Below are 25,945 nucleotides of genomic sequence, written 5' to 3' on the forward strand. Positions count from 1 at the left end.
TTTGCATTCGATGTCATTCGTTGACATTTGTGACGTCATCTTGAGGAATTTAGTGTCAAGCCTGAAACGCTTGCTGTGTCCCATATTGAAGATAGTTGATTGAAGTTTGGTATGAAAGAATACGTTTTCTCATTGCACCACAGACATGTTCTATGACTACCGAGAAGCATTCGGCAATGTACACCACTGCAGGCTGTCAACGGAGGTGCGTGCATACGAAACAGGCTCCCAGATATGTCAATGGCCCGAAGACGTCTTAAGTAATAGAACCCAGTGTGTTGTCCTGTGCGGCGAGTGTTCATCGGAGACAGAGGTTACATCGGGAATGCACCAGGAAATTGTAATAGGACCGTTCCTATTTTCTAGATATGATACGTAAATGATATGGCGGACAGGATGGGCAGCAATCTGCAGTTGTACGCTGATGATGCTTTGGTGTACAATGAGGTGTCGAAGATAAGTGGCTGTTTGTTGATACAAGATGACATAGACAAAATTTCTAGTTGGTGTGATGAATGGCAGCTGGCTCTTAATGAAGAAAAAATTAATTTAATGCGGATGAATAGGAAAAACAAACCCGTAATGTTCATGTACAACGTTAGTAGTGTCCCTCTTGGCACAGTCATGTTGTTTAAATATCTGGGCGTAACGTTGCGAAGCGATATGAAATGGAACGAGCATGTGCCCTATTGTGGTAGGGAATGGGCCGAGTGATCGACTTCGGTTTATTGGGAGAATTTTAGGAAAGAAGACTACATATAAACTGAAGAACGAAAGAACTGGTGCACCTGCCTAATAAGATGTAGGGGCCCCGCGAGCATGAAGCAGTGCCACAATACGACGTGGGAAGGACTCGACTAATGTCAGAAGCAATACTGGAGGGAATTGACACCATGAAGCCTGCAGGACTGTCCACAAATCCGTAGGAGTACGACGGGGTGGAGACCCCTTCTGAACAGCACGTTGAAAGGCATCCCAGATATGCACAATAATATTCATGTTCTGGGAGTTTGGTGGCCATCAGAAGTGTTTAAAGTCAGAAGAGTGTTCCTGGAGCCACTCTGTAGGAATTCTGGACGTGTGCGGTGTACCATTGTCCTGCTGGAACTGCCCGAAACCGTCGGAATGCACACTGGACATGAATGGATGCAGGTAATAAGACAGGAAGCTTGCGTCCGTGCCACGTGTCAAAGTCGTATCTAGACATATCAAGGGGCCCATATCACTCCAACCGTACACGCTCCACACCATTACAGAGACTCTACCAGCTTGAACAGTTCTCTGCTGACAGGAAGGGTCCATGGATTCATGAGGTTGTCTCCTTACCCCTAAACGTCCATCCGCTCAATTCAATTTGAAACAAGACTCGTCCGACCAGTCAACATGTTTCCAGTCATCAACAGTCCACTGTCGGTGTTGACTGGCCCAGGTGAGGAGTAAAGATTTTTATCGTGCAGTCATCAAGGGTACACGAGCGGGCCTTCGGCTCCGAAAGCCCATATCGATGATGTTTCGTTGAATGGTTCGCACGCCGACACTTGATGATGGCCCATCGTTGAAATCTGCAGCAATTTGCTGAAGGGTTGCACTTCTGTCACACTGAACGATTCTCTTCAGTCGTTGTTGTTCCCGTTCTTGCAGGATATTTTTCCTGCCGCAGCGATGTCGGAGGTTTTATGTTTTAGCGGATTCCTGATTTTCACGGTACATTCGTGAAATGGTCGTGCGGGAAAAATCTCCACTTCATCGCTACCTGTCTCATCGGTCGTGTGCCGACTATAACACCACGTTCAAACTCAGTTGATAACCAGTCATTGTAGCAGCTGTAACCGATCTAATAACTGCGCCAGACACTTGTTGTCTTATATAGCGCGGTATTCTGCCTGTTTACATATCTCTGTATTTCAATAGACATCCTTAATCAGTTCCTTTGGCGCTTCAGTGTATAGTTCTAGTGAGACACATTCCTGAGTAGCGATCGAATGTTTGGGACCTGCACTACATCGGACTGAAGGAAGACATCGAAGCAGTTCAGAAACAGGCTGGTACATTGCTTACCGGTAAATTCGATCAGACGAGTGCGGTGGTAAATTCGATCAGCATGTAAGTGTTACGGATATGCTTCCGAAGCTCAAGTGGGAATCCCTGGAGGGAAGAAGATATTCATTTCAAAGAACACTACTGAGAAGATTTAGAGAACCGGGATTTGAAGCTGACTGCAGATCGATCCTATGGTCACCGACATACATTTCGTGTAGGGACCATGAAGATGAGGTACTAGAAACTAGGGATCGTACTGAGACATATAGACAGTCGTTTTTCCTTCGCTCTATCTGCGACTGGAACAGGAAAGAAATCGACTAGTTGTGGTACAGCGTACCCATCACCACGCACCGTACGGTGGCTTGCGGAGAATGTATGTAGATGTAGATGCACATATGGGTGAAAAATCAGGGTTCTGTGTGGGTGAGTAACGGATTCCGTACATTCCTCGAGGCGTTTGTGGCGTGGATCGAGGACGAATGCGTTATCCTTCTACAATATGGCATTTGATACCTTGGTGTAGTGTCACTACCCAGTCTTTGAACATAGGTAATAAGTCTGTAGCCATCGAAGAGCGTTGCGATAGCAGCCGTGGGCCAGTTAGAGACATATGGTTCATAATAATACAGAAGAAAGAGTATTTCGAGATGAGGATAGCCGAGTGCGGTGGTAAAGTGCATCGCGCAGCGACAAGCATGTAGCAAGTGGGTCGATGTCTTGTTATGGGCGACATGACGAACTGAATTTTAGTGAAACAAATGAGCACCAGAGACACATAAATAAGTCTGAATTTTGAGACAGGGACACTTCTCGTCGCCAGAGACCAGCAGAACCACTGCGACACCAGAACTACGCCGGACAGCAAGATCACTGGGTATCGTCAGCAGCAGCCAGAGGTTCGATGCCGTGCTGCACCAGCCACCAGCACTTAGTCCTTCACACGACTTGGTGCCAGAGCTCCGCCCACTTGCCGTCCGTTCATGCTGCGTCTGAGTTCTAGTGGGACTTGGCGCATCAGCGCTAGCCGCCGTCCGACTCCCGCCAGAGGGGTCGAGTGTTTTGGGTAGCCCTTGGTGTAGCGATCATTTGTATACCTGTCGGAAGAACGGGCATACTGTACCTATCCTAGGGCACGGGATCAAGATTTAAGCATTACACAATTCCACCGGCCCAGGCAACTTGAGCAAATCGGTTGGTTCTTTTGAATTAGATGTGGTCTAGATTGCACTGTGGGTGGCTTATAAAAGCACTCTTTGGTCATAGGCGATTGTTGGGCAAAACCCGAGAAAACATGATTTCTAGGTACGAAAACTACAAATTCTGTGGATACACCTTCTGCAATAATTCGTGGCAGAACGTCGAAATTTTTGTTATGTGTTCTTAAAATATCCTCGAGAAACTTCTTTCCATATAATCATCCGTCACTGAGACCAGATGTTCATAGTTATCATACTTATGTAGAAAACTATAAAAGCCGGTTTTTAGCCGTTTTTAACTTTGGGCCGCAGCTAACTAAATAACTACCCACAGAAACTGGCTCACGTTTTAACTGTACATACTGTAGACATTCATCTGGAAACGTCATTTCCTGTTTTCGAAAATCTGTATACGTTATCAAGATACACCCGAAAAACCATGATTTTTGGATACCAAAAGTACCAATTGTGGAGACGCCACTTTTAAAATTTTTACTTATACCAGGTCGCCAGGAATTTTACCAGATGTTCTGAAGATGATATTCTCGGGGAACTTCGAACTTGATTTGAGATTGTTCGTTACTTAAATCCAGACGTCTAAAGTCACCGTCGATATGCACGTAAAAAAAGGATGTAATATCCCGTCTGAGACGTACATGTAGTTTTAACTGACGTACTGAACACGTGGCAAGGGTTCGAGGGTCATCCCATTGGTTCTGAGTTCACCAACCTATGTTTATAACCAGCATTTTTTCGCTAATAAAAAGTTATTATTTTTTTCGGTGGGAGCGGGGGATCAACAACTTCAAAGTGTTTTGAGAATGAAAATAAGATCCTAGGAGTCTGTAATCTGTTTATTGTCCGTGCAATTAGCCAGTTTCAAGCACGGGTCATTTTCAAGCAGATGTTTTAAGCCTCACACTTCATTTCATATTTCACTACATCGCTAGTACATACGGAAACGTATACATAGTATCTGAAGACCAATGGGCGCAATCACGTACACTACTGTATTGCTTTTGTGAAACACGCGCGCGTGCGCGCTAATGAGCCTACACACACACACACACACACACACACACACGCACACACACACACACACAGAAATACGATGTATACTCTTCCACAGCGATATAAGTAAAATGTGAATTGGAACTTGAGCCTAAAAACATGCGCTTGAAAATGACCCAGATTTGAAACCGGCTAATTGCACTAATGTTAAACAGATTACAGCTTCCTTCGAACAAGTTTCCTTTCTCAAAACTATTTCACACTGTCTTTGTATAATATTTATAATAAGATTTTTACTCTTTTAAGTTATATGTTTTCGATGAACTGCAATTGATGATCAAAGCCGGCCGCGGTGGTCTAATGGTTCTAGGCGCGCACTCCGGAACCGCGGGACTGCTACGGTCGCAGGTTCGAATCCTGCCTCGGGCATGGATGTGCGTGATGTCCTTAGGTTGGTTAGATTTAAGTAGTTCTAAGTTCTAGGGGACTGATGACCACAGAAGTTAAGTCCCATAGTGCTCAGAGCCATTTGATGATCAAAGTTTCCAGAAGAAAGGTAGATGATTTATGTTAAACTTACGTTATGCATATGTATTTGTTGTTTACCGATGAGCGAAGTATTCAGAAAAGAAATGTGAAGTGAAGGACTTGGTTGGAACGTTATACTATGTTTACTGGTTGGATGTTTTTATGGATTAAATTATATAAATGTGTCGAAGTGTATAAATAAACTGTCCATTTTACTGACCTATAGTAGCCTACATGTTTTATATAAGAAGCACACCCTACTGTGGCAGGGAAAAGAAGGGAACCAGCTGAGAAATGCTCCTGTACGTGTAAAATACCGGAAACTATACTCCTCTTCATAAGGCTCTCACAGGAGAGTGGGGAATCAGCTGCCTCAATCCTCAAAAACAAAAAAACAAAAAATGTTCAAATGTGTGTGAAATCTTATGGGACTTAACTGCTAAGGTCATCAGTCCCTAAGCTTACACACTACTTAACCTAAATTATTCTAAGGACAAACACACACACATCCATGCCCGAGGGAGGACTCGAACCTCCGCCGGGACCAGCCGCACAGTCCATGACTGCAGCGCCTGAGACCGCTCGGCTAATCCCGCGCGGCCCTCAATCCTCATTCCGCCTTGGGTATGCAAACACATTCGCACTTTTTTGTGCTGAAAGTGTGATATCACATATCGGTACCACACCATGGGACTCACGAAGCTGGCAACGGAACTGCAAGTTTCTGTCTGACGGTGGTAGCGGTCATGTGGGATCCGTGGACCCAGTCTTGCACGTCCGCTGAGCCAAGTCTCCAGGTCTCTGGATCACGAGCGCTCTCTGGCGCCGCAGTAGGGAACGGCCAGTTGCAGCCACTCAGCCCAGCCACACTCGGGACTACTTCACTACGTATTATTTCGAAGAGGTTGCCTAGTCGCGTCTCTAGCTCATCGTCCATGCTTAGTACAGAGACCCTCATGCTTGTTGACACCGTGATAGCCAGTCTTGCAGCATTATTTGTACTAAGTCTTTGTACCTTTGGAGAAATACAAGTTAAGTAAATCTGTTTACAGCATTAACCTGTTCGTTAATTATTTCTGTCAACATATATTCTTAGGTATCTTGTCATAACTTTTCATTGAATGGTGGTATTGTCAAATTTGATTGTTGAGTTCCTTTCTAATGCTCCCTTTAGCAGTAGTTGGCAGTTTTGATGGCTGCTATTTGAAGTTTGCTGTTGTTACACCAGTTATTTACTTTTTCCAGTATCTGTATTGGCTTTAGTTCAAGATTGGCCTATGTAATTACCATTACGTCGCCTGCATACGCAGTTACCCCTCTCACACTGACGTCCTCATCTACAGTGTTTAAAAGAGATTCTATAGCTACTCCCAGAATATGCGACCACATATAGACCCATGCGGGCAGCCTTTCGTTATTCCTTTGACGACCCTCTGATGGCCTGTGCACCTTTCTGCTACTCTGTTGTTGCAGTAGTCTAGGAGACTGTAATATAACGATATGGGTATCTACGTTTCCATAAAACTGGCAAATAGTGCAGGCCACCAGAGGTTGTCAAAGGTGCCTGCTATATCAATTAAGATCGGAACTACATATTTATCTTGTGTCGTTTGTAATGTTTGCAGTGCATTGTTAAAGGCATCATCTATAGACACCTGTGGTCTAAAACCTAATTTGTGGGAGCTAAGGTCGAACAGCTGTCTGTGAGACTGAAGTTTGTCGCACTGCAGTCTCTCCTGAACATTGACCAACTTATTTATCAGGCAAATTGCACTGTATGTCTTCGTATCCGTCGGGTCTCTGTTATTAGTCTTCTTGATGATTACTACATCTGCAGCTTTCCATGGTGTGGGTATCTTGTGTTCTTGTAAGGCGTCATTCAGTAATTCAGTCAGAAATTTTATGGTCTGTGCTGCTATATTCCTGATATTCTCTGGGAGAATTCCGCCGGGGCCTGAGCCTTTTTTGGGTTTGAGTTTGTTAATCGTCAGGGCCATTCCCTACTGAGCTACTTGGTCAGTAGCGTAGTTAGTTTCCATTACTCAGCGGAGACTGACGTGTTGTTGTTGGACCTGAGCTGGGTCATCGTCCGGACGGCTTTTGTAGAAGGTATTCTGCGGAACTTCTCCATCCTTCCTTAGTGGAGCCGTCTGGATGTCTCAGTGTGGACAGTACAAGTAATGATTTGGCTTGTCATTCTGTAGGTTGCACGGTTCTCTTCTCACATTATTTTCTAGCTGAGTCCACACGAAGTTGTCCCACTGGTTCTCTCTTGTCTTGTTAAGTTCGGTTAGATCGCCAAAATTCCGACTTGGTGGGAGGGGCCTTCCCATAATGCTTCAAATGTTCGCAATTCGGGAGAGAACCGGCCACATGGATGGCCAAGGTAGCGTCTGAGACGTCAGTTCACCTCATAGCATGACCCCTTAGATCATCATCCGCGGCACCCTTGCGGCACAGCGCAACGTCGACGACATTCCACGCCTCGTTTTGTTGCCCTACATGGCAAGCTGTCCTGGGCTTTTTGGTCTTAGAGTGTATTTTGTCTCAACACCCCTACAGCTCTTGTCGCGCAATTGACTCAAAATTGAAGGAATCGATAGATAATTGAAAACTCAGCATTTTTCATCGGTATATGTGGGGTCGACAAAAGTACATTTTCCTAGACATAATAAGAATTCCGCTTATGTGCCTGTAAGGCATATGTTGTTCAACGAAAACGCTGCTGGCGTAGCGACCAAGGCGACAAAGTAGATAAATTTCGCAAAAGACTTAGCTCACTAAACTGTTACAAGATTAAGCCTCTTTGTGTGAAACTAATTGCGAGAATATTGCGATGATGAGCATTCTTTGCGTAAGAGAGAAAAACGAACCCTTGTCACAATTGGTGTGTGCACATAATAAACTTTTTATGCACTGCGCAATACTCGATCACAGAGTATGGAAAACCATTGTCTTCAGTTTTCCTGCATTTATAAGAAACTAATGATTAATTTGGTTCTCGTTATGTAGAAGAGGCCAACCGTACAACTGACTCGTTAAAAAATATTTGCATCACTTGTTCAAATCTGGGAAATTGATAAATTCGGTTTACGGAACTTACCTTGATAACATTTTAAACCCATATGTTGCTGATAACAAGTTTGGTCTGAAATTGGATTCCCGGTATGGACAAACTAATATGGTCATATATGATAGCATGTTTAATGCCAACAAGTGCCAACCGACTTGCACTGTAGAAGTAATATAATCAAACTAGACACCTGGGTGCCAGCCATGTGTATTTTTATTGGCATTTTCAAAACTTTATTTCGAGGTTTCAGAATTCCAGTCGACAGTGAGAACTGCACACCAGCACAGATGCAATAACGATTCACTGCGTAGTTCACGACCAACTTTCAGCACCGATTTTTCGGGAAAAGTCATCGTATGGGTGGTATGCATAAAAATTAATGCTGGAAAAAAAATTACAATGTAAACAAACTCTGAGTTCTGCCAAATCCTTGGAAGGAACTGTGTAGTTATGTGAACATTGCGTTCGTTAGACGGTGTTGGTACTGCGAGCGTACTTTCTGTGATATTTATATGATAAGTATAATCCACCTGGCAGGTTCAAATGGCTCTGAGCACTATGCGACTCAACTGCTGAGGTCATCAGTCGCCTAGAACTTAGAACTAATTAAACCTAACTAACCTAAGGACAGCACACAACACCCAGCCATCACGAGGCAGAGAAAATCCCTGACCCCGCCGCCACCTGGCAGTTCTAAGGAAACTAATGATATGTAACAGAGTGAGTGAAAGAGCTTTTGTAAAGCGACCAGGATTAAATTTTTAATTCCTTATTAATGCAAGTCGTCAAAGAAATTTATTTGCCTACCATGTTGGCACTTCTTAATGATTTCGTTGCCTTATTAACCCTCCTGTTACTATCAATTTCGAAATGGAATAAATACAAATGGAAAAAAACTGCAGTTTCCAGATGGGAATCGAAGACGGGTTTCCTGCTTCCCAACCAGATGCCTTGGTCGCTACGGCAACGCCCTTTATGTTAAATTGCGCTACGCCGTTTATGTTGAATGGCGCTTACGGGTATGTAAGTGGCAGTCGTACAAAATTATTTACTCGATTCCTAGGGAAATAAGCATTTAGGGATCCCACAAATTATGATGAAAATTGCTCAGTTGTCAATTTTCTATCGAATCTGCCAATTTTGAGTCGATTGCCCATCTTGGACTTAAGGAGTGGTTTCTTCAAAAACGGGGATGGTGAGTGAGGCGAATCGGTTGATGGAGTCATACTCCTTGTGACCACCTCTTGCATGTAATCAAGATTCTCCCAAAACGTATCAAGTGTCAAACATCCCTAATGGAAATGGCTGGGAACTCGAATCATCACACACAATAATCCCAAAAGGATCCGCACGACTGTGTAGAAATTTTACCTGTTCAGTGTTCCACAGCTTGTATGAATTTGATAAAGCACATCTTGATGTACATCACTAGCTGCACTTCAAAAGTACTATCATAATGGTAAGACAGGTAATTTACCCTATCATTGTCATTTAGCTACTTTGAATACTTACGAGGTTCTATGTTATCAAGATACACATAATTTTTTATTAGCATAATAATTTTATACTTGACATTCATGTCGGTTGACTTAGATGTGCACAACATATAAGTAATCTCATGTTTCTGCTTTAGTGTACACAAAATGTGCTATGTTGTCTACACTGACATGCGGACACTTGTTTGTTTACCTCTGTCGGATGCCAGTGATGTCACTAATGGTAGAGTATACAGGGTGTAACGGGTAAAAGTGCAGATATTTTTATGTATGTTACCTTATTATGTACACATATCAGTGGGTTGGTTTTTTTTTCTGTGCCGAACAATCTTCCCACAAATATGTCACAAACTTTACGACCTGTTATGTTATGGATGGCTGTGCCTGGTCCGCAAAGTGGACGACGCCTGTCTGTATAGACTAACCGTTTTCGCCTACGCGTCTGCACTTCAGTACCTGATCTGCTGCCCCGAGAAAAAATAAGCTGTAATGGGTTGCTGCTGTCACATGTACTTGGAGTTAACACCTAACCTGAAAACATAAGACTTGTAATAACAATAATTATTAGTAAATACTGCTGTAATGCTGTTCAGAACACCGCCCTCAGTCAATAACAGAAAGATCTGCACTTATAGATATCACGCCCTTTATGCCCATACAACGGTCTAGCAAATATACACCGTTGAAGTGCATAGTGTACATCAAAATGCTCTTTATCAAACTAAAATGAAGTTAAAAAATAATAATTACAGAAATTTTTTAAAAGGTTATTCCATTATCTGACATTCTGTTCATTAGACGTGTTTTCATTTTCCCCACAATATGCCAATTCTTAGAGTAGACTGGATTTCTTCCCTTATTTTCAATGTAGAAGACTATAAGAGCTTTAATCCTCAACAGAAGACGGCCAGTTTCATAGCGTGCATGGCTGCAGACGAATTTCGTAATGATTAGCGAAAGTGTGACCTTGAGTGGATGAATATCTGTAAATGAATTTCATGCAATGAATATTCTTGTGTCTAGATTCATATTTCTGATGACGAAGGAATGTACCTTCGGCACGCGTTAAGTTATTGCTTTCGCGCTGTGTGTTACTCAATCTGCAGTTTAGCTGTCAAGTTGAGTACAGCCACGATCTCACATCCAGCCATGGGAAATGCGTGGCATTATAGAATCCACCAAGTTCAAGACCCCAGACACGCTAGACACATTGGTTTCTTGTTTGGAAGTCAAGTAGGAATAATAATGCAGAAGATGGACAGAGCCTATATTTGAAGGATTTAATCTGAACACCCATGTTTCACATTTTTAGTTGACTGTGCGTTTGAAGAATGATCATTTAATGTCGATAGAGGAATAAAAAGATATATTTGACTGCTTATATCGGTGCGTAATTTTACGGCCACAACACGTCAATTCATTTCGCTAGTTGTGCCATACTGATCTGTTTTCTGATTGTTCTCTGCTTCACAGAGACGGGAAAATTAAAACAATAATTCATCTCGAAATAAGTGGGATAGCGTAGAAAACAGTCGTTTATTCAGGTAAGGTAACAGACTTTGTAATCAGGTTCATAAGAACGGTGCTAAGGCTCATAATCGATATTAGTAACTTCAGAAAACTCCAATTAGAAAACTATTTTTAGATTAAGCTGATAAAGGCTGCCTTCCAACTCCCTAGATTTGTTTTTATTTAGAGTTCTCTTTCCAGATCCATTAATAATCGACTGTTTTTAGGGTTCCGCTGCTCAGTCGGTAAAAAAGGAACCTTATAGGAACACTTCATTGTCCGTCCGTCTGTTGTTAAGACCTCTTTTTCTCAGGAAGAGTAGTGGTATTAAGTTGACATTTATGTCAGACACTAAGGTCTACGGTCCCTTAGCGGCGTAAAAATTGTAAACTTCTAACTTGATGTAATCAAAAGATACGGCCATTTATGTCAGAGATTTTGCTACTCGCTGACTCACGCGTCAAAATATTGAGGTTACTTCCTGTTGACCTAGTCATAAAATTTGGTAAGAAGCGTTGGTTCACAGTATAAGTAAAGGGGAAAACCCGAAAATTATTAATTTTTAACTATGTCACATGAAATACTTTAGTTTTACTATTTGTTGTCAGTCCGTTTGTTGAAACCTCTTTCTCAAGAACGGGTAGAGGTGGAAAGAAGAAATTTATGTCAAATACTAAGGTCTATGGTCGCTCGACGTTGTAAATAATTTAAGCTTCTATGTCAATGCAATCAAACGCTACTACCGTATATGTCACCTACTTCGATACAAAGTCACTCATCAAAATCTACATCTGCCTACAAAAATGTGCCTCATAGACCAGCAGTGAAGCCAGTGGCATGAAACCGAGACGTTGCAGGAACGAATCACACTCGGACATCGAATTTTTTAGTCTTCGTTTTAACCTAGCCTTTAACTCTCGACGATGTGAGGAGTCGCCAAAAATAACTCTTGGTTCGGATTCCAACGTAAACTATGGGTCTCTTTTACAAGCTGGATAACTAGGGTGGGTTAGGGACACGCAAGACGGCGAATGGGCGTCCGATAGAAAGACTTGCACCTGGCCCTTTACCTCCATGAAACTATTATTATTATTGTTATCTATATCCATGATTAAGTTTGCACGTCAAAGCGCGGGTCCTGCTCTCAGTTGCCCTGTTTATTATTCCTGCTCTGACTGTCCCTATAGCAGGAGCGAGAAATACCAGCGGAAAACAGCAGATATACTTCAGAATGTTCAATTAACAGCAACTATCCACTTAGGATGAGGCAGTTATTCCCTTTAATACCTTACTCGTTTCCAGATTACCATCTCATTACCAGCACTTTGCATAATGATGCATACTAAACAACAACGAAATGCGTGCAGTACATAAAACTGCAAGAAATATAACTGTCATGGTAAAAACTGCAAACATGCCTTACAGTGCTGCATATTATGGACTGACCTTTCACAAACCCTAATGCCCTGTCCGGGCACATCACCTTCGTGACGTATGCACTATTGTTATTTATACAGCTAGAGACGCTCCAGTGCCCAAAAACGCTGCAACCAAGTAAAATTTTGTTGAATGAACGAACTATCATCGTATTCAGTCTTAAACCAATCTTCAAACGAGTATACGCTCTAGACCAAAATTTTTTATCTTTGTTCCTATGGTATGAAAATATACTAGAGGATAACAATCTCCTAAAATAATTATTCGCTGATACCATAACCTCTTTCGTGTGAGTGACGGTACGAGATGCAGCGTTTCTTTGTTTACTTCTCTCGTTCACAGAAGTATTACAATACGGCCAATCCGCTGGCTACTAAATTACGCAACTTCAAAATGCGTAATAACGTTCTTCTGGTACTTCTGGATGAGCTGTCAAGAAAGGGAAGGCACCAGCGCATGGTGGCCTTTCAATAGAAACGTTTGCAGCTAGGCATAAGTAATATAAAAGGGACCTCAAAAATTATTTACAGAATATTAACGAAACAAGACAATTCTCAAAAGCTGGCACTAATGTTTTGGTTATTCTCCTTTACAAGAAAGAAGACAGACAAGAAATTTAAAAAAAATCTGTATAACTGCCTGTCTCCTCTCTATAACTAACGAAGTATTCATTTTTCTTAACCTCAATGGCACGGAACAAACATTGCATTCCAGTTAGGCAAGGGAAAGCAGGCTTTAAAAGTGAGTGTAGCACAATGAAACATTTTGAAACGAACGAAATTATCGGAAAGAGCACTCAATATGAATTGTCGTCTGGTGTTCACCGATTTTTAGACAACATTTTATTCAGTTTCAATAAAACTTTTACGACATTCCTTGAGAAACAAGGCTGTGATTTAAGGTACGTCGGTATACTGGAGAATGAATACGTGAATGCTATAACTTCAATAAGAATTCATCAAGGCAGTAGGAACGTAAAAACTGAAATAAGACTCACACAATGACATGTAGAGTTCAAAAGTTGTTATCAGCGTTCGTATGACGTCTTCAGGCTCAAAATATTAAGAGGTAAAACGTGTTAATGGGACATATATTCATTTTGTTGACAACGTACTACCGTTTGTCTCTAGAGTAGACAAAACTCAGCAACGAGAGGAAAATTTATTGGAATAAATTTGAATGCCAGGTCGAAAACCAGTTACAATAAGACTAAACTAACGCACAACCAACATAACGAAAAGAGAATAGTACACATTAACAAGGAAGGCACAGAAAAAATAATAGGTTCCTGTATTTAAGGCATCTGAAGACAATGGTTAGAGGGACGGCACAATAAATAACGGAAACAAATTTCCTGGAGTCCTTTTGGTACTAAACAGGGTTTTTGAAAGTAAATTTCCGATACGTCTGAAACGAATATCTTACGACCTGTGTGTACTACTAGTTTTGACTTACGGCATTGAGAGATGAATTTTCATGTGAAAATTGTGCGAAAATGGTGCAACCTTAAGTGAGCCTGAGAGTCACGTGGAAAATTACTGGAAGTGGCGGGAAAACAATTATAGAATAAACGACCAGGAAGCAGACTAGAATAGAAAACGTAATAAGTGCCGTAGTGAAATAGAGATGGAGCGGTTATGGTCCCAGGCGAATGGATATTAGAAAACTCAACGACGTGATAAGGAAATAACCTGATGAAGACCAAATTCAAAGTGTATAGTTGTCATCAGAGAAAATTCAGAAACAATACAAGCGCGTACATCTGAAGACGTTAAAGCACGTAAAAGTCTAAATGAGGCCTTTATCTAGTAGTGCATATACTATAGTTGATGATGATTATTATCGTTTTTATTATAATGATAATGAATGTATGGTTGTCTTATGAACCACTCCTCTAAATAGAAAGAATCGGTAGACGAAGGTATGTCACTGTAATATACTGTTCTACACACTGTAGGCAATCTGCCCAGGTGTCAAACTCAGGCGCATTGTACTAATAGAGCTTCTTTACTATTCATTGGGAAGAAAACTCTTTTAAACAAACGAACAAAACTTCTTGCGACACCGCTTTTCTAATGGCTTATAACGATATGCAGCAACGCTCGTTAAACGAAGTACCTGCGGCATAGCAAACACATTTGTCGCTCGCATAGTTTGACTCCTTGCCGCCAGGTGTCAGTAGGTGACGGAGGGTTTCGTGCGATGGGTGCCGACTATGTTGGCGTCGTTTTCCTCCTTGCCTTAGAACTCTGGAGACAACACATAATGTCGGCCCGCCGCTTCGTCTGTTAACGGTAACCGCAGATCTAGAGCGCCTTCTGAAATACCGGTACATGTAAATGTGTGTGAAAACAGTTTCAGCCTCGCCATGTGTGACACAGGGTTTTCACATTATTCTCTCTGGTAGTGATTATCATCTCATTATCTTCTCTACGTTTCCAGCGGCACATGTGGACACTGATCATAATTTATTGACTATGAACTACAAATTAAATCTGAAATAATTGTAGATAAGTAGAAAATTAACTGGATGAACTGAAAGAACCAATGGTTGTTGAGAGTTACAAACGGAGTATTAAGAAAAGACTGACTCAACAAGAGAAAGGAATTCAACAGCTGACGATTTCGTAGCTTTGAAAGGTGAAACAGTGAAGGCAGCAGGCGATCAAATAGACGAAGTACAAGGCTCAGTAGAAACGTTTGAATAACTCAAGATACATTAAATTTAATTGACGAAAACGAAAAATAAAAACAGGGAAGTAAATGCAGGTAAAAGAATGCACAGACTTCAAAAAAATGAGATTGAATGAATGTGCAACATGGCTAAGCAGGTGTGGTTCAAATGGCTCTGAGCACTACGGGACATAACATCTGTGGTCATCAGTCCCCTAGAACTTAGAACTACTTAAACGTAACTAACCTAAGGACATCACACACATCCATGCCCGAGGCAGGATTCGAACCTGCGACCGTAGCGGTCACGCGGTTCCAGACTGAAGCGCCTAGAAACCCACGGCCACACCGGCCGGCAAGCAGGTACGGCTAGGAAACAAATGTAAAGTTGTAGAAGCTTGCGTGAACAGGCGGAAAACAAGTGGCACCTTTGGAAAAAAGAGAAGCAGCTGTATAAATAGCCAGAGTCAGCACTAGTCAAAGAAGGGAAAGTTGAATAGTGATATAAATATTCAGAGGAGCCTACAACTCAAGTAAACTTGAAGATAATATTATGGAAAGCGAAGAGGAAGTAGATGAGGATGACAGGAGATATACAGCGAGAAAAATTCGACCGATCGAAGAGTCGAAACAAGGCATCCATACAGAATTATTCAAATACTTGGAAAATCCAGTCAAAAAATGAAAACAGCGAGAAATACATGCTTCAACATATGTGAAGATGCAAGCCAAGCCTGCAGGATGTATTGTATTAGACCACGAACAGCACCTTGTAAGGAGTGTGCCGAATTCTCTATTACATTGAATAAATATTACACAGAGTATCGAAAACAATATGGCCAAATAATCTGAGGGCGAAACATGCGAGCGCGATTCTAAGCATTGTTGTGTGACGAGGTCTGTCTGTGAGAGTAAAATTTCAGTAGTGTTGGTCGAGAGCTCGGACACAGAAGACGTGTCATGCTGCCCTCACGTCGGTGTTGGCAGATCTTACGACACTCAAGGCTTGATTTCATTTATATGGTCAGGAGAGATTTAGATGCATAACTACGCTAGAAGATGGAATTCAAGGTAAAATTCGCAAGCATAGCGTAAAGCGCAATTGCAGGGTTAGGCTCTTGATTGTTAGTCCGAGTTTTCAATAATCCCATGTTTTAAAGAAGCCACCCTATCCTCCTGATAGTAATAATAATCCTCCAAATCTAATTCATAAGTATCCTATGGTTATTAAATGTTAATGTAACTTTGAAATTGAAAAAATTCCATATTGATACTTATAAGGTCATTCTCAGGCATTTCGCCATTATTAATACTTGTCAAACTGTTGTTGGTCATGATGATTTCTGAAGTTTTTAAGTAGAATTAATTTATGATATCCATTCTTACAAGTTTTTTATAGTAGTTAACAGGACCCAAGCAAACTCCTTTTTATTAAATTCATTCTTAGTAACAATAAGCTTTAGCCGCTGCTGCTGCATACTGCTGCGAATTGCTAAAAACTACTTGGAAAAAGGTGGTCATCTAAAGAGGTGAGTGTAAAACTTAGAGCCAAACCAGAGACACTGGCACACCACAACATGTCATGTACTCTAATACAGTAAATTCCGTTGCACGAGTCAGATTCTGTATCACTTGTAAATTGTTATTCAGATACGCAGTCAGATAGCTTATGTATTCATTGTTACATCGCACCTGTATACGCATTTACATACCCACCAGTGGTGTGTCTTCTGCGAGTTAACTGAATTCGGGAGATCACAGAAATCATAAATCTGACCAGCTAAACGGGGATTTGAACCTGAAGAATGTGACGTTTCGTACCTCAGTCTCTCATCTAGACTCTTCCAAAGACGATATCTCTAGTGTCCATACACAAGAAAACAGAGTCCAATCCTCTAACATATAACTGGGGTAGTAATCTCAGTGCTGAGCATGTTTGTAGGCAGAGGTCTTCTTTGAACTTTAAAATTAAACATATTTCTTAAAAAGAAGAGGTATGGCATATGTTCCACATAAATATCTGCAACTCAGTGTGCATTTTTATCAACCGGTGTTCCGACATCTTTATGTTTGTCTTTGGTCTCAAGTATTTTATGCCTTCTTATTTTAGTTAGCACTCGGTAGAATTCCTCCTCAGGATATACACATATCCTTTAAGATGCTGAAATTTGTTAATGGTAAATTATACAAATCACTGTAAAGTGGGTGAATAACAGGTGGCATATTTTATTATACTCTTTGTTCACATTTCCTCCCTTCTGATTTACTGATGACACTTCTACATGGGAAGATTGATTGCTTACATGACTTTATACGAGAGACACTAAAGAATTGGCATAAGATTTAAATATTCTCAATTCTAAGTTGATTCTTGAAATTTTGTACAAGGTAATAGATTCTTTCCTGTGACTTCAGTCAGTTCATGTTTCATGACATTTCTGGCAGACTTAACGAAACTGTGGCCCATAATCAAAAGCTGCGAAGGTTGTTCAATAAGTAATGAAACAAGAGCTCTCACGGGTCTATAGATACCCCGCGTGGATTAAATTCCACGTATAGATGAAAGATACATTTTCTAAATTTAGTCGTTGACGGCTTTGGGTAGGCAACTGAATTGCTATCTAGGAGGACGTGCCGAAAAATAATGCCTCAAATTTTTTTATGTGAAAACTCTAAGTTTTTTTTAGATAAAACAAACTTTATTACCATTATACATACTTATTCTTCAGGTTAACATCGTTATTTTTTTAAATGAGCGTTTGGCGTCATTGGCCGGGAGGCCCCTTGCGGGGCAGGTCCGGCCGCCTTGGTGCAGGCCTCATTACACTCGACGCCACATTGCGCGACCTGTGCGCCGGATGGGTATGAAATGATGATGAAGACAACAAAACACCCAGTCCCTGAGCGGAGAAAATCCCCTACCCTTTAGTTTTTCATATTGAAATACGCAATCAGATAGCTTATCCCAATATTAGTTTTAAGTTTTTCATGTAACAATCTGTTGAGGGCTTAAATGACAGTGAAACTGACACTCATACAACACACACACAGTGTTATGCAGGTTAGATTCAGGTTACTGATAGCTCAGGTGGCTTACCGAATCCATTTTCCCAGACGAACATTGGCTTTATTTGTTGTAGGTACGTTACAACCTGTGCAATGTCCTCGATGCGTTGTAAGTGTAGTTCGCGTTCAGAACAGCGTTCTGTGTAGCTGTCAGTGCGTTATGTAGGAGCGAAGTGAATTCGAATGTGCGCAAATTATTTTTGCTCTTACGGTTGTTCCTCCAGTAACCAAGGAAGCCAAAGCGTTTGGTGTTTTCTGTGCAGCTGATCCCGGCGGAGGTCCGAGTCCTCTCTCAGGCATGGGTGTGTGTGTTTGTCCTTAGGATAATTTAGGTTAAGTAGTGTGTAAACGTAGGGACTGATGACCTTAGCAGTTAACTCCCATAAGATTTCACACACATTTGAACATTTTTTTCGTTTGGTGTTTCAAGCGGAACCGTATCGAGGATTCGAACGCAGGCAAAGTGGAAGAACGTCATCCGCTATGTCACAAGACGGCCGAAAGTATGTATTAAGTTATCGTGTCAGACTGTCATGAAGGGGAATGTGACGAAAAACAAGAGGACGACACTTGCACAGTCATTTGGGCGGATGAGTCTTGTTTCGCCCTGTTAACAACTTCTGGCCGAGCTTACGCCCCAATAACGAAACATGGCGAGCATTCGGTGAAGATTTGCGCAGCCACATCGTGGTATTCCATGAGCCTCACTACTACATTACCGTCAAAGATTATGTGACAGATTTGGCTGGTCAGGTACACTCTGTGGTACAGTGTTTGTTCCCCAATGGTGATGCTTAGTTGAAAGACGACAGAGCACCTGTTCAAATAGCTCGCATCGCCAAGGACTGGTTTTTTGTGAACACGAGGATGAAATGTCGCATCTCTGTCGGTCGGCTCTGTCTATGACGCAGGTGCTGTCAGATGTGCATGTTACCGAACCACCAGATTAATAATTAATGTTTGCGAAGTACTGACACTAATTATTTACAGAACGCTGGGAAAACTTGTACATGTTCACCTCGCGGAAGGCCAGATTGGGTTTCGGAGAAATGTAGGAACACGTGAGGCATTACTGGCACAACGATTCCTCTTAGAAGATAGTATATAGCATTTTTTTACATTTCGACGAAGCTTTTGAGAACGTCGATTCCAACACACTCTTTGATATTATGGAGGTAAAATGTAAGAAATACAGGGACGCAAAAGTTATCTACTACTTATACAGAAATCATACTGCACTTATGAAAAAATGGCTCTGAGCAATATGCGACTTAACTTCTGAGGTCATCAGTCACCTAGAACTTAGAACTAATTAAACCTAACTAACCTAAGGACGTCACACACATCCATGCCCGAGGCAGGATTCGAACCTGCGACCGTAGCGGTCACTCGGTTCCGGACTGTAGTGCCTAGAACCGCACGGCCACTCCGGCCGGCGCACTTATGAAAGACGAAGGACTTGAAAAGATGGAGATGGTCGAGATCGGAGTGACAGAGGGCTGAAGCCTATCGATCGAGATATTCCATCTGGTTTGCTGATGTTTTCTGTCAAAAGGCAATGTAAAATGTCTTATGAAGTAGTTTGTAAGATGAACATAAGCGAAACACGGGTAATGGGATGTAATGAAATTAAGCCAGATGATGCTGAGGGGAATTAGATTAGGAGATGAAGGACTTAAATTGATGCTAATTGAGTAGCAGACTAAGATAGCCGAAGTAGACTGGTAACAACAACAAAAACGTTTCTGTAAATGGAAATTTATTGACATTGCTCATAATTTTTAGTGTTAGGAAGTCTTTTCTTACGGCATTCGCCTGGAGTATAGCATTGTACGGAAGTGAAAGGCGAACGATAAACAGTTCAGACCATCAGACTAGAGGAGAATAGAATCTTTTGAAATTTGATGCTACAGAAGAATATTAGAAGGGTAGATCGGATAACTAATGGAGGGGCACGGACCTGAACAGCACAATATGACTAATAAACAGATTTGGTTGATATAATGCATACTGAGAAATCAAGGAGTATTGAAATTGATAATTGACGAATGTGTGTGTGTTTGTGTGTGTGGCTAGGGGGAGGGGGGCGGATGGAGGAGGGGGGTTGGAACTGTAGATCAATGTAGTTAGAAAGTTCTAGTGAATTCATGTTGCAGCAGTTATGCAGAGACGAAGACCTTTGCACAGGATAGACTTTCATGGGGAGCGCCATCAAACGTCATCGGACTGAAGACAAAAACAATAAAATGTTCTTAATCTGGCGATTGTCTTTACTGTTTAAAGAATAGGCAATCGGTTTCTAATGCCGAGTTTATTGGTCAAAGTCCAAAAAAAGATATTTCAACTAAAATACACTTTTACAGGTCATTGTCAGTACCGGTACTATTAGGATTGTAATTTTCTACCGAAGTGATAATACAGTATTAATGACAGTTTTGCTGGTTTTTGATATTATCGACTCAAGAAACTCTTCAAAACCGTTTCCAGTAGCTGCTTCTTTGGTTAACCTCTTCTCTGTCCACAAACATGTGAAACATTTTTACGAGAGAGAGTCAGTATGAAACAGAGTAAATTCTTTTCCACCACTTTTACTGAATTTCACCAGAAAGTGTGTAGCATCCTCTACTATTTTGTCACTAGCTGTCATCGTTGAACAGTGAAGTATGACAGTAGCGGAAGAAACAATCATCATTATTTTCTTTGCACGAGTTTTGGACTTTGGAAAAATTGACGATCTAACTGCAGCTTCCAAGTCGTAATCCACTTCTGTTCTTATGGTAAATGCAGTTGTACGTATTTCCACCAAAACCTGGTAGTGAGGTGGTAGATTATGATAAACTGAAGCCGCCACTGACGCGTACTTTGGCCTAAATATTCGAGACTCTGTAGTTACGTCACCAAAATGTCCTAAATCTCATGTGATGACCTGATACAACTATTACTCGGTACCTATTGGCGTCGAAACCACCTCGCTGTTGTGCGAAGCGCTCTGCCGAGATATTTTTAATTCCGTATGCGGCCGTAACGAAGGGTTAAAGTTGTGAAAATAAGCCGCAGAAATTGCAGCCTGTAATAATGAAATTAAGAAACATTATCTTAATAGTAGGCAAATTATTCCCGATGTAATCTAGGGCAATTCATTTCCCCTAATGACCGCTAGATGGGCGGTTCATTTACATGCACGCTGGGGCCGCTACAGCTACGGCCAGAACGCGGAGCTGGCGAAAACAAGACCAGACGAGACGAGCAGCTCGCCGTATCTGGCGTGACGTCACACGCCCTCCTCCCTGCTGGCCCAGAATCTCTCGTCGTCTTCACCCGGTGCCGATGTCCCGGCGCTATTGGCTTCCTGTGGGGTACATACCTGCTACAGGATACTGAAAAACTATGAGCCCCAGCGCTCAATAGTTTTCAGGAACGTTTCAGAGTCATTACAAGAGGGCAGCTGCTTACAGCAATGTACGAGAACTCAGATAAGTGCTGATCGGTTCTTGTACAATCGGGATAAGCAGGAAAAAATGTCCCATTAATAATACGAAAGTGCCGGGAGCGTGTTCTATTGTGCAGCTTCAGTGAATAACGTCTTGGAAACAAGTAGTGCTTGAAGTCATAGACGTGATGTAATCGTTAGATGAGAATATGTCTGATGCTTTATAGTAAAAAAATGGTTACTTTCCTAATGATATGAGGGAAGTACCGTCAAGAACGCATAGTGTAAGAGTATGCATATTTTTGTTCGGATCGAAAATGACATAGCTAGTGGTAACGAAACAATGACTACCGTTTAATTTACAGAATTACCTGTTAAGTCTACCAGGTAGTGCTTTCCTGTCCACGCGGCAGCAGCTTTCATGTGGTGGGATTTAACGATACGTTTGTCAACTAATGGACATACGGGCAAGAGTACACACACCATCGTGGCAGTTTATTCAAAAGTGCCTTCTACCGGACAGTACCATAAAGAAGACATCAAAATCATCTTAAGTAACGCGAATATGCTCATATAACCGTGATGTTTATTCAGCGGAGGATTTTACTCCATCTCGTGTAACAGCACTTCAGATTATCAACAGTGGTTCATCGAAGAAACCCCAGCCAGGTACGTTCACGGATTCGTAACATATTTTCCTTAGGAACTAAGGCAACAAAACTTGTCATAGAAGGCTTATAAACATTTCAATTGTCTACAAACCATCGTGTAGCTGAAGACTTCTGGGTGAGCGAAATGCATTCGCTTTCAAGTTCTAGGGTTTGAACTTTTTGACTGCTCTGCACTAACCACGTAACCAACCTACAGGTGAACATATATACTACACGGATAAAGAAGTAGGGAATAAGGCAGGCGGATGCTGCTAGTTGACAAGAGGATTTTAAGTATAAAATTGCTGCGGCGTACAGGAGTATGTTCCATGGGAGTAGGGACGTATAGCTATTGATGCCACAACTATTACAGAACGTGTTCATCAAGATTTTCTGTAGTTATTCGAGTTTCGATTTCTGATGATCTCATCATTGACAGGACGTTAAATCCTAACCTGCTTTCCTTTTTCCTTTCCGAAGGTGGTTCCTCCCAGAACCTCCTCAAAATACTTCTCCTTCTGCTGGTGCTGTCTACTGCTGATTCTGGAATCCATCGTACTGTGCCTTCTCCTCTTGTCACCAGTCTGCTGGTGGTTCCGACAAGAGCCCATCTCCTAATCTGTCTGAACTACACTAAATTACCGTAACTGTAAAGCTTGAAAAAAGTTTTAATTACTAGTGCTCGAGCGGCGTTTTTGGCTCTGTACAAACGACAGACTCGGCTATTCCTTGTTTGTTGCCACTGACACGAGTTAGTAAACTGCACACCAGTGATCCTCTTAAACAAGTGTCTTCTCTCCGGTTGTTTGTGGTCGACAATAGATGACGACATTAGCAAATAACCAGTCCCATGGCCCTGGGTTATGAAATGTCTATACCTCCACGCAGCTGGACTTCATCTTCTCGGCGGTATCCCTGACGCATTCCGATTACGTGAACTTCGTTTTCTAAAAGCTAAGCCGAGGAAAGTGCAGGTGAATATCATAAATTCGTATTGCAGAGGAATGGAGTTTCTCATCCATCCTGTTGTCCAAATTCCGAGTGACGTCTTCTTACTTTCTAGCTTGAAAATTTGGCTTGGTGTGAACAAATTTGCATCGAATGACAAGGTGATCGTTAGCGTCAATGCTATTTGTCTGATGAAAGACAGGAGAATCGTTTGAGAAAATGTATAATTACGGATGGAGACTAAGTTGAGAAATAAACTGGGTTTTTCGTTTCTAATTGTTTGTCTCCTTTTACAATGCGTATCACTGCAGATGGCATTGTTCAGTTTGCTTCGGATCTGGAAGAACTGCAGCAACTGCAGAAACTAAATAGAACAAATATAACGGAAGGACTGAAGAATAGATACAATAATTTCAAAGTAAAGTACTATCATTAGCTTGAATATTAAGGATTAATTATGAGTTATAGAAACAGTTTACGAACTTGTATACTAAGAGAACCGATGAAAACAAGTGGATTGGCACTTAAAGAAATAGAGAGAATGGTAAAAACGGGTTAAAGGTCACCTGGGAAACTGAATGCTGTATTCAGATGTAAACTCCAAATGTGCCTCAAATAAAAAGTCTGTAACGAGATGCAAGCGTACCTTCTGCTCTTACTCTTATAACTCCTGCGGTGACTATAATAAGATTTCCTCTGTACAAAAAATGGTTCAAATGGCTCTGAGCACTATGGGACTTAACATCTGAGGTCATCAGTCCCCTAGACTTAGAACTACTTAAACCTAACTAACCTAAGGACATCACACATCCATGCCCACAACAGGATTCGAACCTGCGACCGTAGCAGCAGCGCAGTTCCGGACTGAAGCGCCTAGAACCGCTCGGCCACAGCGACCGGCTTTCCTCTGCACATTTCCGTTTGGTGTCTACTTTGGGATCGTGCATTGACTATGTCAAGTCGATGAAATAGATCTTTAACCGAAACAATATTTCTCAATAAAGAAGGCAACTTCAGTTATCACTGATATACAAATACATCTTGAGTATAACAGTGTGCCACAGTTGCATTGTGAAATTATTGAAGTAGGGCGAAGCTGTTTTAACTTCCTAACCTGTCCGTATCTCAGACAAAAGTGGCGAGTTTGAGCTCTTCGTTTGCTGCGCTGTCTGAAAGTCGTTATTGGTATCAACTATAGTCTGTATATTATTGCTTTAACCCACTGATGCTATTAGTGTATAGGGTACGTTACAATTCCTATCCTGTACGGCGAAGTTTACTTTTACAAACTACATAATAACAGAATGAGATTTTCACTCTGCAGCGGAGCATGCGCTGATATGAAACTTCCTGGCAGATTAAAACCGTGTGCCGGACCGAGACTCGAACTCGGGACCTTTGCCTTTCACGGGCAAGTGCTCTACCAACTGAGCTACGTACTTCTGAAGCGTACTTCTGAAAGCTGTGAGGAGGGGGCGTGAGTAGTGCTTGGGTAGCTCAGTTGGTAGAGCACTTGCCCGCGAAAGGTAAAGGTCCCGAGTTCGAGTCTCGGTCCGGCACACAGTTTTAATCTGCCAGGAAGTTACATAATAACAGACTGCATGAGAAAGAAAGAGATGCAGTAAGGAGACAGAGAAAAATGAAACTTTTCACGGGTTGAGAGGGTATATGACATTTCAGTGTCTACAAAATCTGGTCATATTTGTGAAGATCTTGGCAGTATGAGTTCACTTATCAGTATGACGTTTTACTCCCTCTGGCCTGGATGTAAACAGTGATTCTGTTATAAAGTCGTTGCATCCTCTCCTGATGCAAGCTGGCCCACAACTTTTGCAATTGGCCCTTGATATTCTTGAGACTGCCACTGGATCAAAATTGACGTCCGAATTGGCCACACACTTGTTCTACGGTGGACAGACACGGGGATCTTGCTGACCACAGGAGTACCTCAGCATCACGCAGACAGTTCGTAGATTTACGTGCCAGTTGTGGACGAGCATTGTCCTGTCGAAAAATGGCACCACGATACAACTGCACAACAGGTAACACATGACGACACAGGATATTCGAGGCGTACCTTTGTGCCGTCATAGTCCCGCCAGTCGGCACCAGACGTGACCTGAACTCATACCCGATGACACCCCACACCATCACGCCGGGAGTAACAAGACTGTGCCTACCAAAACACTGGAACAATGAGATCTCTCCGCAAGTCGCCACCATACTCTCCGATGAAGGTCATCCTGGGATCCAAAGAAGACGAAGTACATATTCCAGAATTCGGATCAACAACAGGTGAGACATGAGTAACTTAGAGGTAGATATCTTCGGGGTAGTGAAGCAACTTAAATCGCTCAGCAAAATGAAGTCCTCCGCTCCAGACTGTATACCAATTAGGTTCCTTTCGGAGTATACTGATGCAGTAACTCCATACTTAACAATCATATGCAACACTCGCACGACGAAATATTCGTACCCAAAGACTGGAAAGATGCACAGGTCACACCAATATTCAAGAAAGGCAATAGGAGTAATCCACTAAATTAGAGGTCCTTATCATTGAAGTCGATATGCAGCAGGATTTTGGAACATATACTGTGTTAGAACATTAGGAATTACCTAGAAGACAAAGGTTTATTGACACGCAGCCAACACGGATTTAGAAAACATCGTTTTTGTGAAACACAACTTGCTCTTTGCTCATACGAAGTGTTGAATACTATTGACAAGGAATTTGAAAATAATTTCGTATTTCTAGATTTCCAGAGGGCTTTTGACACTGTGTCTCACAAACGTCTTGTAATCAAATTGCGTGTCAACGGAATATGGTCTCAGTTGTGGGACTGGATTCGTGATTTCTTCTCATGCAGGTGACATTTCGTAGT

Source organism: Schistocerca serialis, chromosome 9 (genome assembly GCF_023864345.2).
Source record: "Schistocerca serialis cubense isolate TAMUIC-IGC-003099 chromosome 9, iqSchSeri2.2, whole genome shotgun sequence".
Lineage (NCBI taxonomy): Eukaryota > Metazoa > Arthropoda > Insecta > Orthoptera > Acrididae > Schistocerca > Schistocerca serialis.